General features: G+C 38.3%; 1 protein-coding gene across 18 annotated transcripts in view; it reads left to right on the forward strand.

Annotated features, from left to right (window-relative positions):
* Window positions 1-13,067, forward strand: part of ROBO2 (roundabout guidance receptor 2) — a 1,870,921-nt gene that overhangs the window by 1,846,134 nt on the left and 11,720 nt on the right. The window lies entirely within an intron of this gene.

Consider the following 13,067-nt stretch of genomic DNA (forward strand, 5'->3'; position numbering starts at 1 on the left):
GGAGATTAAGAACACCAAAAAAAAAAACATGGAACTCATTAGCAACCCACAATGTTAGCCTTCTTTGCTAATCAGCTACTTTTAGGATCATTTGCATTATAAATCAGTGCAATCATCTTGAAAGCAGCAGATGTATAGTGCAAATGTAAGGAATTCTAGATGCTTGGGGGGATTCATAAAGGCTAGCACTATATGTATACCATGAGGTAACTTTTCTGAATTCAAGAACAGCTCTACTACAATGCTCTTCCTGTCTATTCACTCAGAAATGCTACACAAAGTATACATCTACTGTAACCTTTCTGGTAACCTTTATGAATTCCCTTCACTGTTTTTTTTTTTTTTTAAATCAAGACTCTCCCTTTCATAGTGAGTAATTTAACCAGCTTATTTAAAAAGTGTATAAGTTTATAAAGAAGGCAGATATATGAACTAGAGAAAATGCTCTGTCTTCTGCAAAAGCACAAAACATAAAAGTTTGTATGTGTTTTGAACTACACCGTTATAAAAAGAATGGAAAGGGGAATGATTGCATATACACTGGGGAGGCAAAATACAAGCTATGTGAGATATTGTGTCTTGTTTGTTATTTCTATAATGTTTGGCAGAACTCAGAAACCTTCTAGCATTACGAACCCTACCTTAGGTTATCCTACCATACAGTGTAACATTAAAAGAAGGAAATATGAAGATGTTGTAATAATATGTGACCTAGCCATTCTCGTTGAATGGATATTGGAAAGACAGAGCCAAGATCCGAAAATAACACATTTCTTGATTATGTACTAAAATATGCCATCCGGCTTCAAGTAACCACAATATGGGATTCAGAAAGTGGCTCCAGAGAGAGCTTCCTTTTGTATAGAATTAGGCATTTCTGAGATCCATAATAAACCTCATGGTAACCAAACACAGGACTGTCACCATTTGGGAATGGCTGTTCTTAGCAAGTGACAGCACGCAGATGCCTGGCTATGAGGTTTGGAAGAGTGGCTTGTAAATATGTTGTATGGTAAAACAAACCAAAGGCAGTGGCTATGGAAGGGGAATATGTTTGAAACTGCATAAAATGTTTGTACTTGGCACATACTGAATGACTGGAGCACAGTTACTCTCAATGCAAAACGTTAACTCACATGTGTGATTTAGAGCAGTTCAACCATGTAGTGAATCATTTATCTCACTGTCTTCTACTGACTGATGACAGGTTGTGCTGAGTAAACAAATGCTTCATTTAGTTTTATGCTTTTCTAGAAACAATGTTAGAAATGTATTGCTGCATTTATCTTTAACTTCCATTTATAATCTAGAGCAGGAGTTTCTAAATTTTAATCTTGTGGATTATGATTTCTGAGTACCTGATATGACATCTTCAGTCTCTGCATAGTTGGCTTTCAGCTAATAACTGTGTTTCTGATCTAGGCAAATTTCTAAATTATTTTTAAGGAAATTTTGAAAAATAATGTAGCTTCTTCTATCTAGTAATAATGGCCTCTAATTTTCATAGATATGTTTTTTTTTTTTTTCATCTCTCTTTAACTTGGTTAAAGTATCTAAAGTAAAGTAAAAAAAAAAAACATACATATCAATACTGATGTCGTGTAAATGTTTCCTGCAGCATACATTCATCATGTCCACAGCATTATCACTAGTGAATGACAGGAATTCTTGGAAATTGATTATCTTTTCCCCCTCTCAGTCATGTCAGAGCATCACGCCAATCTGTTAATTGAAACTAAGTATTTCACTTAGTGAGTGAAAACAGGTGTTTTTTTTTTTTTTTTTTTTTGCATGATAGTATATAAACTGCACACTCCTTAGTGTACTAAGTTTTAACATATTTTTACAGCCTCCGTTTCAGTCACACACACTATATAGTTCCACTCATTTCAACCCATTAAAAAGGGGATACCAGAATTAAAAAAAAAAGAAACAAAAACTATCTTACCAGTTAGTGTGTGACTGAGACGTCACTGCAAGTTGCTGCAAGTCTAAATTAACACATCAAGATTGCCCAACACGCTGTCATATAGTAAACCAGATTACATGCTTTTTGGGATGCAGAAGTATATAAGACTAGGTTAGCATTAATTTCTATGCCACTGCTTACTCTGATGTGGGTATGTTCTAATATCCTATACACTGATGTGGGTATGTACTAATATCCTGTACACTGATGTGGGTATGTACTAATATCCTGTACACTGATGTGGGTATGTACTAATATCCTGTACACTGATGTGGGTATGTACTAATATCCTGTACACTGATGTGGGTATGTACTAATATCCTGTACACTGATGTGGGTATGTACTAATATCCTGATATTATATGATGAATAATCAAATGGAAGAATATTAGTAATGCACATATTTTGCTTGTATTTTTGGATTAAGTAATGCAATTACTATTTAACTCAATGTGATATATTTATTTCATACATTTTTTGTGTGCCTTGCAACTGGTGTTCTTGCATTTTCTTTTGATTTCATTAGACAGAGAAGTCATGGCAGTGAGAAGGTACAACTTCATTTATATAAGTGATTGATATCTGATGATTACTGGCATATGAAATGGAATAGAAGCTTTTGAGTTCAATCAGTTTAGATTTAAGTTTTACAGAGCTCCCTACATTCTGTATTAGTTTTTTTTCTTTGCTGTCAGTTTTTAATGAGTAGATTAAGGTTGTCCAGTAACTCAGTTTATATCATGGTTTAGTAGGAGTATCTAGTAATAGTACTTTCTTAGATGTCTGAAATTTACTGAAAACACATTAAAACATGTGTTGTTTAAACATCTAAAACATTTGCCTTACTGGAGTTTTCAATATACTGTGCCTTTTATCTTGGTGACCTATTCCTCACCTTGTCACAAAATCAGTCTTGTATCTTATTTTGTGTGTTCTTTCTATGTCAACAGACATACAAGGGGCATTGTTTTTCTGCCCTATTTAGCTCAGTGGAATCCTGGTCCTGGAATCTTGTGAAACCATTTGTAGTAAATAATTGTGTTCTGCTGTGAATCATCAAATATAGTGTAAACATTCCAAGAAGAGAAAACTTATTCTATGGAGCTTATTATTTTACTATTCATCAAGTGATGACAGCTTATTTCTATAATTTCTAAATAAAAGTAAGCAACACAACAGAATATGGAACAAAATACACCTTATTCACCTTGACCTTTCATTCTGGCATGTCTTGCCATTCAGAACTTTAATCTGCTTTATACAGAATGCAATACTCAATAACTGAGATCTGTGAACTGTGTTTTCCCTCAATAATTTAGTATTAAATGCTACACTTACACACACAGACACACACACTCACCCTTAAGACTATTTATCTGCTACACTCCCTGGCACATACCGCTAAGATGATTTCAGCCATTAAAAGTAATGGGTAAATGTGAACTTTTGGTCCAGTAGATTGCTACTGTTGGAGATAAGGATTTAGACAGCATTTCATACAATCACAGACCTGCTTAAATTACTTATCATGGGATTTCCAGTGGAAGAGTCCATAGTTATTTAACATATGCCACTCCCACTAAAACAGGTAACCTTTCTGGATCTAAGCCCTAGTATTTTTACCCATTATTGTAGGCCAGCTCTGACTTCCGCGGTGGTGCAGTGGTAGTGTTGTTGCCTCACAGCAAGAGGTTCTCCTGTTCGATTCTCGGCTGGAGTGCAGGGAGTACCTTCTGTGTGGAGTCTGCATGTCCTCCCCATGGTTGGGTGGGCGTTCGAAAGACATGCGTAAATGGGCATGCCTTCATTGAAGGTTGAACGTCGAGCTGGCACCTTGGCGTTTGTGAAAATCTACTGCTAATCATTAATGGACCGGAGTTCCGCTGTGGTGACCCCTAACTGGGAAAAGCCGAAAGACAACAACAACAACAACATTGTAGGCTAGCTCTATTAAATATAAGTAGGCTCCATGTGTGCTGTCTGTGTTGAGTATTTATGGGGTTGTATGCACAAAACTTCAGGAATGTGTTGGAGTTGTTCAAAACAGAAGACAGGAATTATAAGGTATTTTGCTGTCCAACAAAACAGTTTATGAGATAACTATTTGTGTACATGGAATGCCAGTGCAATATATAGGAACTTTTAGTAAGAACTATACATGTATAAAATGGATAATTAATTGTGTAACTAATAGAAGTATTTGATGTCCTTCTAGTCTAATGTTGCAGTATTCTAAATGTGGGATCCTTTGCCTGAGGCGACCTGAACATCCAGCCTATATACAAAAGCTTAGCCTAGCTGCTGCCTGGTGCTTGGAATGTCACACTTAGGTACCATAAACCATGGGCCATAAATGTGACGTCCACATACACAGACCTCAGAACTTCTCTGCCACCAGTTGAACATCAGCTCAATCATTCTGCTCCATGCCAAAGATGTCTAAAAAGATAAGTACCCCATTGGGGAACCTTAACTTTTTTTTCTAGTTCTCATTGCTGTCATTTGCTTAATTGTTAGCTGATACCGTCCATGTCATCAAGAAATGGAAAATGTAAGTGCGGATGTCAAATCCCACACAAAGACACCCACAACCTTAGCCTCTTCTGCCTAGGGCCTTCCCATGACTACAAATCCTGCTCTATTTGCCAGTAGTTTGTTCCAAAGACCCTAAGTAGCCATCTAGCGACCCTTAATCTTTTTGTAGAAAACCAGCATCTAAAAAGACTAGCCTTAGGTATGGAAGTGATGCTCAGTGTGTCAGCCAAACCACCTAAGAAAAAGGCCAAAGTTTTATGGCCAGAGAAAGTGCCTACACCTCTGGATTTTGATGTCCCACCAGCTGCTGATCTAGGGGCTGAGGTACCTCTAATGGCTTTGGCGACTATGGCAGGTTTAATTTCGGACACGGTTCTAGTTTCTCTGACTGGCATGGAGGTTATTCCAACATCATTTTCTGATGTTGGGAGGGAACCAGGTTTGCCCGGACACCTTTTGCCAGCTTCCATTTCTGAGGAGTCTCCCTCTATTCCTCACATTTCCTTGGATCTTAGGCCTACTCCTTCTCAGTCTGGACCTAGGATGCCCTCACTCAAAAAGAAGCAAAAAACTAAACACTTGCTCCCTTCTTCTTTGGTATTCCAGATTGGCAAACATTTTCACAATCCCTTTTCCAGGCCTTTCTCGACCTCAGGCCTGCTACTTCACAGGCCCTGTCTGCTCTGCCAGCCCTGATTCCAAGCCTGCATCCTTAGGCCCCTCACCTCAAACTCCAGAAGAGGAATCTTCCTCTTCATCTTCTGATGAGTCCCTCTCTTACACTTCTCAATCAGCCTCCTCCTTAGGATACTGCTAACCAGAAGAGGACTCCCTAGAAGGTGACTCCCCACCAGAAGACATTACATTTGGGAAAACAATTACCAAAATGAGGAAGTATTTCAAGTGGAATTCCACCCAAATGACAGAGGTTCAAAAAAGATATTATGAGCTTCTCCAGATGGAATCCCCTTCTCCCTCAGCCATCCAGCCAGTCATCCCTGCATACTTGGATGCCTTTGCTCATCCTCCAAAGCTCCTGATTCTCAGGCACCTGCACCTAAGAGACCAGACAAGTCCTATAAAGCAACCAGCAACTTGTAGTCGAATAAATCATCTTGTTTTATTACAAAACACTCTAGCGCCTTGGCTAATGTTTAGCCTTCAAGGAGTGAATTCCAAATAATACTAATTCACTTTTTATACCAATGGTATCAATTAAAACAATTCATCAATTATCTAATTAAACAATTAATTATTTAAATACATATTACAAACATAACTTAAAAACATGCTTTTAAAGCTATACAACACATTTCCAACAACAATCTACATTTAAACCATATAGGATCAAAGTCCCAAACTTTAAAATAAACACAGTCTCCTTATGCAATAACATATTTCTCTTATAATCCTCATATTCTACCTGTATTTGTTGCAACACTGTAGCTGTTAAATCTTTAGGAACACTGTCATGATATAATTTAAAATGCTGAGCTAAGGGACTTTCCTCTTTATTTGATCTAATGTCCTTTAAATGTTCCAGTAACCTCAACTTAAACATACTCTTTGTTTGCTCTATATAAAATTTATTACAACCGCATTTCATAGCATAAACTACACTTTCTGTTAAACAATTCAATGTTGCAGCAGCTTCAAATTTAATATTATTAATACTAGAAAAAGTCTGTACAATATGTCTGCAACCTAAACGTCTTCCACATGGTGCAGTGCCTAAGAATTGAATCTGTTGCGCTAACCTAATTTGTGGTCTCTTAATTTTTGCATGTATTAACCTATCTTTCAAATTTGACCGTCTTTTATAAGAAAAGACCAAATTCTGTTCCACTAAACTTTTCATCTGTGGAAACTTACTTAGGAATTGCCAATAATGTTTTATAACTTATTTAACATTCTCACTCAACAGATTATATGTTAATACTATAAAAAAACTATTTACATCTTTGCATGTCTTTAAATTTGGTTTTGGATGTCTATATACTATTTTATTATTATCTTTACTGTATCTATCTCTTCTAACTCTCTCCATACTTTTCTCTATAACATCTAAATTATAATTCTTCTGTTTAAACATGTTAGCTGATTTAAATAACACATTTTCAAAATCAACATTATCACTGAAGATTCTGGATATTTTCAAAAATTCACCATATGGTAATGACTCTAAAGTATGGATGAGATGACAACTATTTCCTACCAGAAATTGATTACATCAAACTTTCTATGGAGCCCAGTGGCAACTAACTCACCAATTTTATCCTCTAATGTTATATCTACAAAAGGGATCTTATTTCCCCACTGTAAACCATCAAATTGCAGGTTGAACCTATTTTCATGTAACTCTGTTATAAATTGTTCAATAAATTCTGAACCTCCATCACATAAAAAGAACAAGTCATCTATGAATCGGTAATATTTCTTCACATATTTCTTAAAAAAACAATGTGTATAAATATACTCAGTCTCAGCCATCCCCATAAAAAGATTTGCATACATCGGGGCAAAAGACGAACCCATAGAGGTTCCTTGCAACTGATGGTAAATTTTGTCTTCAAAACAAAAATAATTGTTTTCCAAACTAAATCTTACCAATTCCATCACATAATATGCCACTGGGCTATCATCCAGATATAGCTCAAGAGCTTCCATACCAAAACTATGTTTAATATTGGTATACAAACTTTTAACGTCTAATGTCATCCAAAACATATCTGTCTCCCATTTTATTGTGTTAATCTTCCCTAAAAATCAAAAGAATCTTTAATATATGATGGGAGACAAACCACTTTCTGCAGCAAATATTTGTGTAATACAATACCTACATTATGCAAAAAATATTTCCTAACTGAAACTAAAGGTCTGCCAGGAGGGTCTCTCATTTGTTTATGCACTTTTGGTAGGCAGTAAAAATATGCCATATCAGACTTATCACATACCAACTTTTTCTCAACATCTGATTCAGACCAATAGCCCAGTCTCCACCATTTATTAATTAATTGGGAATATTCCTTTATAGCTTCTTCTATCTTATGTCGTGTTACTATTTCATAAACACTAACATCATTAAGTAAGTCATAACACATCTTGCTGTATTGTAAGTAATGCATCACAACAATCTTGTTCACCTTATCTGAGGGTTTAATCACTAACTCTTTATGTTCTGAAAATTTTTTTAAAGACATCCATTCATTCTTGGTTAAATTATATTCAACATTTTGTTTATTGAATGACTTAAAAGACAATTCCAGCTCAAATTCCACCATAGAATAAATTTTTTTTATGCCATCATGTGTAAATGGTGGCATAAAATTGCTTAAAATTTTAATATCTGATGTATCTAAATCGCAATAGGCATTCAATTCACTATCACATGAAACAGAGGCAGCATCTGAAACATCTTCCCCTTCTGCATCACTGTATTCAGCATTCAACACCCATTCTGTATTTATACGCTGAACACCCTGATGTATTTGAAAAACATACCATAAATGCATTTTGCGTACCATTTTAAACAGCTCAATTTTAAAACAGTGTAATCTAGGTATTACAGTAGGTACAAATTTTAAACCACATTTCAAAACAGCTAAAAAATTTTCATCTAACGTACTATTGGAAAGGTTTAATACTAAGTCCGTTGTATCACAAAAGAACTTTTCAATACCATCTAGTTCTTTTTCTGTTGTTCTTGTTCCATTATTGGTAATTCGGCTCATCTCTGTGCTGTCCCTGTTCATATTCAGTGTACTGTTGTTTTTTCTGTTGGTTGAATCTTCGGTTGGGACGTAAATTATTGTGCATATATTGTGGATTATTGGGTTGTGGAAGGGCAGGAAATTGTCTCTCATTTTCCATGTCACTCTGACCCCAGCTAGTATCAGCTGTGGACATTTCCCCTTCTGTTGTACTTAACCCCTCCTGAAAGCATAACCGAGACCTAGCTTTCCAATTTGTCGACCTAAAAAAGGCAGTACCAGTTTCATAGTCTCTAAGGTCTCTTTTAAATTTATCCAGTTTTTGTTCACACAATTTCTTCTCCAATATCACAAGTTTATCTTGTATATCTTGCAGTCCCACCTCAAACCTTGATTTATCAACCAACATTAATAAAATATTGCACATTATGTTTATATCTTTTTTAACGTCCAAAAGTTTTACCTCATCTCGTTCTAACAATATTTTGGTCCATTCTATAGCACACCATTGAGCCACGGCTTCCCATCTCTGTTTGAAAGCTTTTTCCTTTGATTTTGACATATCAAATGGCATGGATGGGAACATCATAGCTCTAAGCCCTTTCGGAGCTATGTCTAGTTCCACATATCTAAACTCATCCTGTTGTACTGAGTTGCTGTTTCTTTGTAACAATTGTTCCAACTTTTTCAACAAAACTTTCGCCTCAGATGAGAAAGCAGTGGAACGCTTACCCAGCTCCATAAACAGGTTAGAAAAATACTTACCTCTGGTCTCTTCTAGTAACCTCTCCCATATTGGAGTGGGTCGCCCTTCACCACTGCTACTAGCCGATGCCGCATTTCCATCTTGGTTCCTATCTGGATTTGATCTCACAAAACCATCCATAGTTAGCTGTAAAGAGTTAGAAGACTCTTCTCTAAATATACATGGCAAGTTATTAGCAGGATCACTTGACATACCGCAAAGTCAATGTCCACCATACAACAAAAGTAGTTCAATATAAAAATAACCAACAACTTGTAGTCAAATAAATCCTCTTGTTTTATTACAAAACACTCTAGCGCCCCGGCTAATGTTTAACCTTCAAGGGGTGAATTCCAAATAATATTAATTCACTTTAGTATTAGTCCTATAAAGTACCTGACAACTGTAAATTCCTCATTAAGCCCCCCTTGGCAGACACTGCTGTAATTGTGGTCGCATCAGATAAGAAATCCAGACAGATCCCCTCTTCTTCTTTGCTTTCATCAGATAAGGACAGCAAAATGATGGACAGGTTAGGAAAGAAAATTTACACCTCTACTACCCTGGCCTTCAGACCCATCAGCTACCAAACCTATATGGTAAAATATGCACTGATTCTTATTTCCCAGGCCTTAGACCAACTTAATGCTGCTCCTGATTCCTGTAACAAGGCACAGGTGACCTCTATCCTTTCTTTAGCTTCACAGTTTTTGAGGCACTCCATAAAATGCAGCTATAATGCTGCAGAAGCATCATCTAGATCAGCTGCCTCTACTTCTGTTCTTTGGAGATACTCCTGGCTTAGGCTACAATCTCTGCTTGATGATTTTAAGAGCAAAATCATGGGTGGTCCACTTGATAATACTTTTCTTTTTGGTAAACAGTCAGCAGAGCTTTTTAAGGCTCTGCATGAGAAAATAAAGGAGTTGCAGGACCTCAAGTATCCCTTTGTATTACCAGAGCCAAAGTTTCATAGAAACTAGACTGCCAAACCCAATTTTGTCAGGAAGGCTTCTGCACCATCCTCTTCAAAGCAAAGGAAAGGTGCCAGAAAATCATCCTCTGCCAGGCATACCTTTCCCCAGTATGTTTCTAGACAGCCCTTTCCTGACAGGCCCAACAATGCATGACTGTCACACACCTACCAACAGCCTTCCCCTTTCTGCCCGCCTCTCTCACTGTCTCCCCTTGTGGCAACACATCACATCAGACAGCTGGGTTTTGTCAATAGTGGAAAAGGGGTATTTAATGACTTGGAAAGAAAAAAAATTCCAAAAGAAGTCCCACATCCCCCAAAAGACCAAATCCACCTCATCCCACAGGTCATTCAAGATCTGGTCGGTCAGGGGACAATTCAAAGGTCTCACCTGGACAGGAAGACCTAGAATTTTATTCCAGATTCTTCTTAGTCCCAAGAAAGAATGGACCATGTAGACCCATCCTGGACCTGTCCCTACTAAACCCCTTTCCCCATGTTCCCACTTTCCTCATGCTCTCTCTTCAAACCCTTCTTCCACTTTTGACCTCCAGTTCATATATGGCCACTTTAGACCTGAGGGATACATACCTTCACATCCCTATCCACCCACCTTATCCCAAATACTTACATTTTGCTGCGCTCTTGCATTATCAGTTTACTTCCTTGCCTTTTGGTTTGTTCACAGGACCAAGGGCATTCACAAAATGCCTAGCTCAATCTACCCTTACCTGGACAATCTCCTTATCCAAGCAGATCATCCAGATACCCTCCAAAGGCATTTACTGTTCACCATTTCCCTCCTAGAAGCCGTGGGCTTCACCATCAACCAGCTAAAGTCCTCCCTGACCCCATCATAAGATCAAGTTTTTCTGAGGTGTGGATTAAGGATAGATTTGATGAAGGCCTTCCTGCCTCTACTAATGGTCATATTTTTAACCTCATACTTCAAGGACCTACTCCTGGCCAGGGAGTTTCTATGCCTATTGGGGTTTAGGGTGGCCACACTTCCAATACTGCCCCTAGCCAGACTACATATGAGAAAGTTTCAATGGTACCTAAAGAATGTTTGGTCCCAACACGCCCATCCATTAGAATTTCAGATTCCCTTCCTTCCATGTCAAAAGAAAGAGATTTGTTAGTGGATCCAGCAAGTTCACCTGAACCCAGGATTACCTCTACAACCTCTCCCTGCGGATCAACAGATATACACAGATGCATCAGACCTGGGGTGGGAAGCAACTACGAATGGCCTGAGCATTCAGGGAAGGTGGAACAACCATCAAAGGAAAAAACACATAAACGTAAGGGAAATGACTGCTCTTATCCTAGCCTTAAAGACTTTTCTTCCCTTCAGTCACCCAGGACCTGTAAAAATTTTCACAGACAACACCACAGTCCTGTGGTACATCAACAAAATAAGGAGAAACAAAATCCTACCTACTTTGCAGACTGGCTATCCAAGCTTGGGAAATGGCCACCCTCTCCAAGGTAATGCTGCAGGCAGTTTGCATTCCATCACAAAACAATGTTCAGGCAGATGCTCTCAGCAGGTCAATATCTCTGAACTATGAATGGATGTTGCACAGAGATGTATTTCTAGATATAGTCCACTGGTGTGGCATACCTCATATAGCCCTGTTTGCCTCCCCTCACAACAGGCAACTAAAGCTGTTCTGCACAAGGACTCTCCTCAGGCATGAAGGGTGGATGCATTCTCAATTTCCTGGAAGGGGATGTTTCTTTATGCATTCCCCCCTTCCCTCTCATACAGAAAGTCCTGCTGAAGATTCAACAGGACAATCCCAAAATCTTGCTGGTGACCCCCTTTTGGCCAGGCAAGGCAGCATTGGTTCTCCTTTCTTTTTTCACTAGCCAAGGGCAATCACCACAAGTTACCTCACAAGGTGGACCTCATCACACAACAGAGAGGATATCTTATTCACCCACACCTACAAACCCTCAGTCTGACAATGTGGGTGATAAACTTCTGATCCCTTTTAGACACCTTTACTCAGTGGATGTGCTTTCTGTCTTGCAGGAGGCCAGAAAACCCTCTACCAGGAGATTCTACCTTTCTAAATGGAAAAGGTTTTCCAATTGGTGTCTCCAGAAACAACTAGATCCTTTCCAGGCTGATGTACCTCTAGTTTTGTCCTACTTGTGTGAACTTCTGAAGAAAGAACTTTTATATTCCTCAATGAAAGTTAATTTATCAGCTATCTCAGCATGCTTACCTCTCAATCCACCTTTGCTGTCTGAATTGAAGGTAAAGCTTTTTCTTAAGGGTGTGATCCATATCAGGCCACCAAGAAAACCCATTACCCATCCTTGGGACATGAATTACATTCTAGAAAAACTCACCACTGCACCTTTTGAGTCAGCAGTGTCAGCCTCCCTGAATATGTGCACTTGGAAAATAGTGCTTCTGGTAGCCCTGACTTCAACTAGGAGGGTTTCAGAGTTACAGGCACTTGTGGCTGTCTCACCATACCTGATATTCCATAAGGATAGGGTCTCCCTTCAAAGAAACCCTTTCTTCATGTCTAATGTGGTCAATGAACTTTTGCTTAATCAATCCATCCACTTGCCCACCTTTTTTCCTTCTCCACAGAATGACAGTGAGAGTGCTACATTCCATTGATGTTCACAGGCAAGTTAGATTTTACCTGGACAAGACAAGTAATTTAAGTCTAACCAGTTTGTCTCTTTTCACCCCAGGGCTCTGGGGAAAGCTTTCTCCAAACAAACAATTTATTCATGGACTCCCAAAACTATTTTCTTCTGCTACTCTTTCCATTGCAAACACCTTCCCTGCACTGTGAGGGCCCATTCTACCAGGGATGTGTTCTCCTCAGTGGCCTTTTTCAAAGGTTTGGATACAACCATTATCCTAGAGGCAGCAACATGGTCCTCAGTCCAGACTTTCACTAAACACTACAAGCTGGACTGTATCTCCAAGGCTAGGGCAGGCTTTGCTAAAGCCATCCTGCATGGTTTCTTTGAAGGTTCTTCTTCTGAAACTACCCATAAGACAGGATGAACTTTGGTATTCTTCCTCATGTTTAGAATACTGCAACATGAGAATAGAAGGACATAGAATAGTTGTGTAAAATCTTACCATAACTATAG

This window comes from Protopterus annectens, chromosome 5.part0 (genome assembly GCF_019279795.1).
Source record: "Protopterus annectens isolate FY-2018-M chromosome 5.part0, PAN1.0, whole genome shotgun sequence".
Classification (NCBI taxonomy): domain Eukaryota; kingdom Metazoa; phylum Chordata; order Ceratodontiformes; family Protopteridae; genus Protopterus; species Protopterus annectens.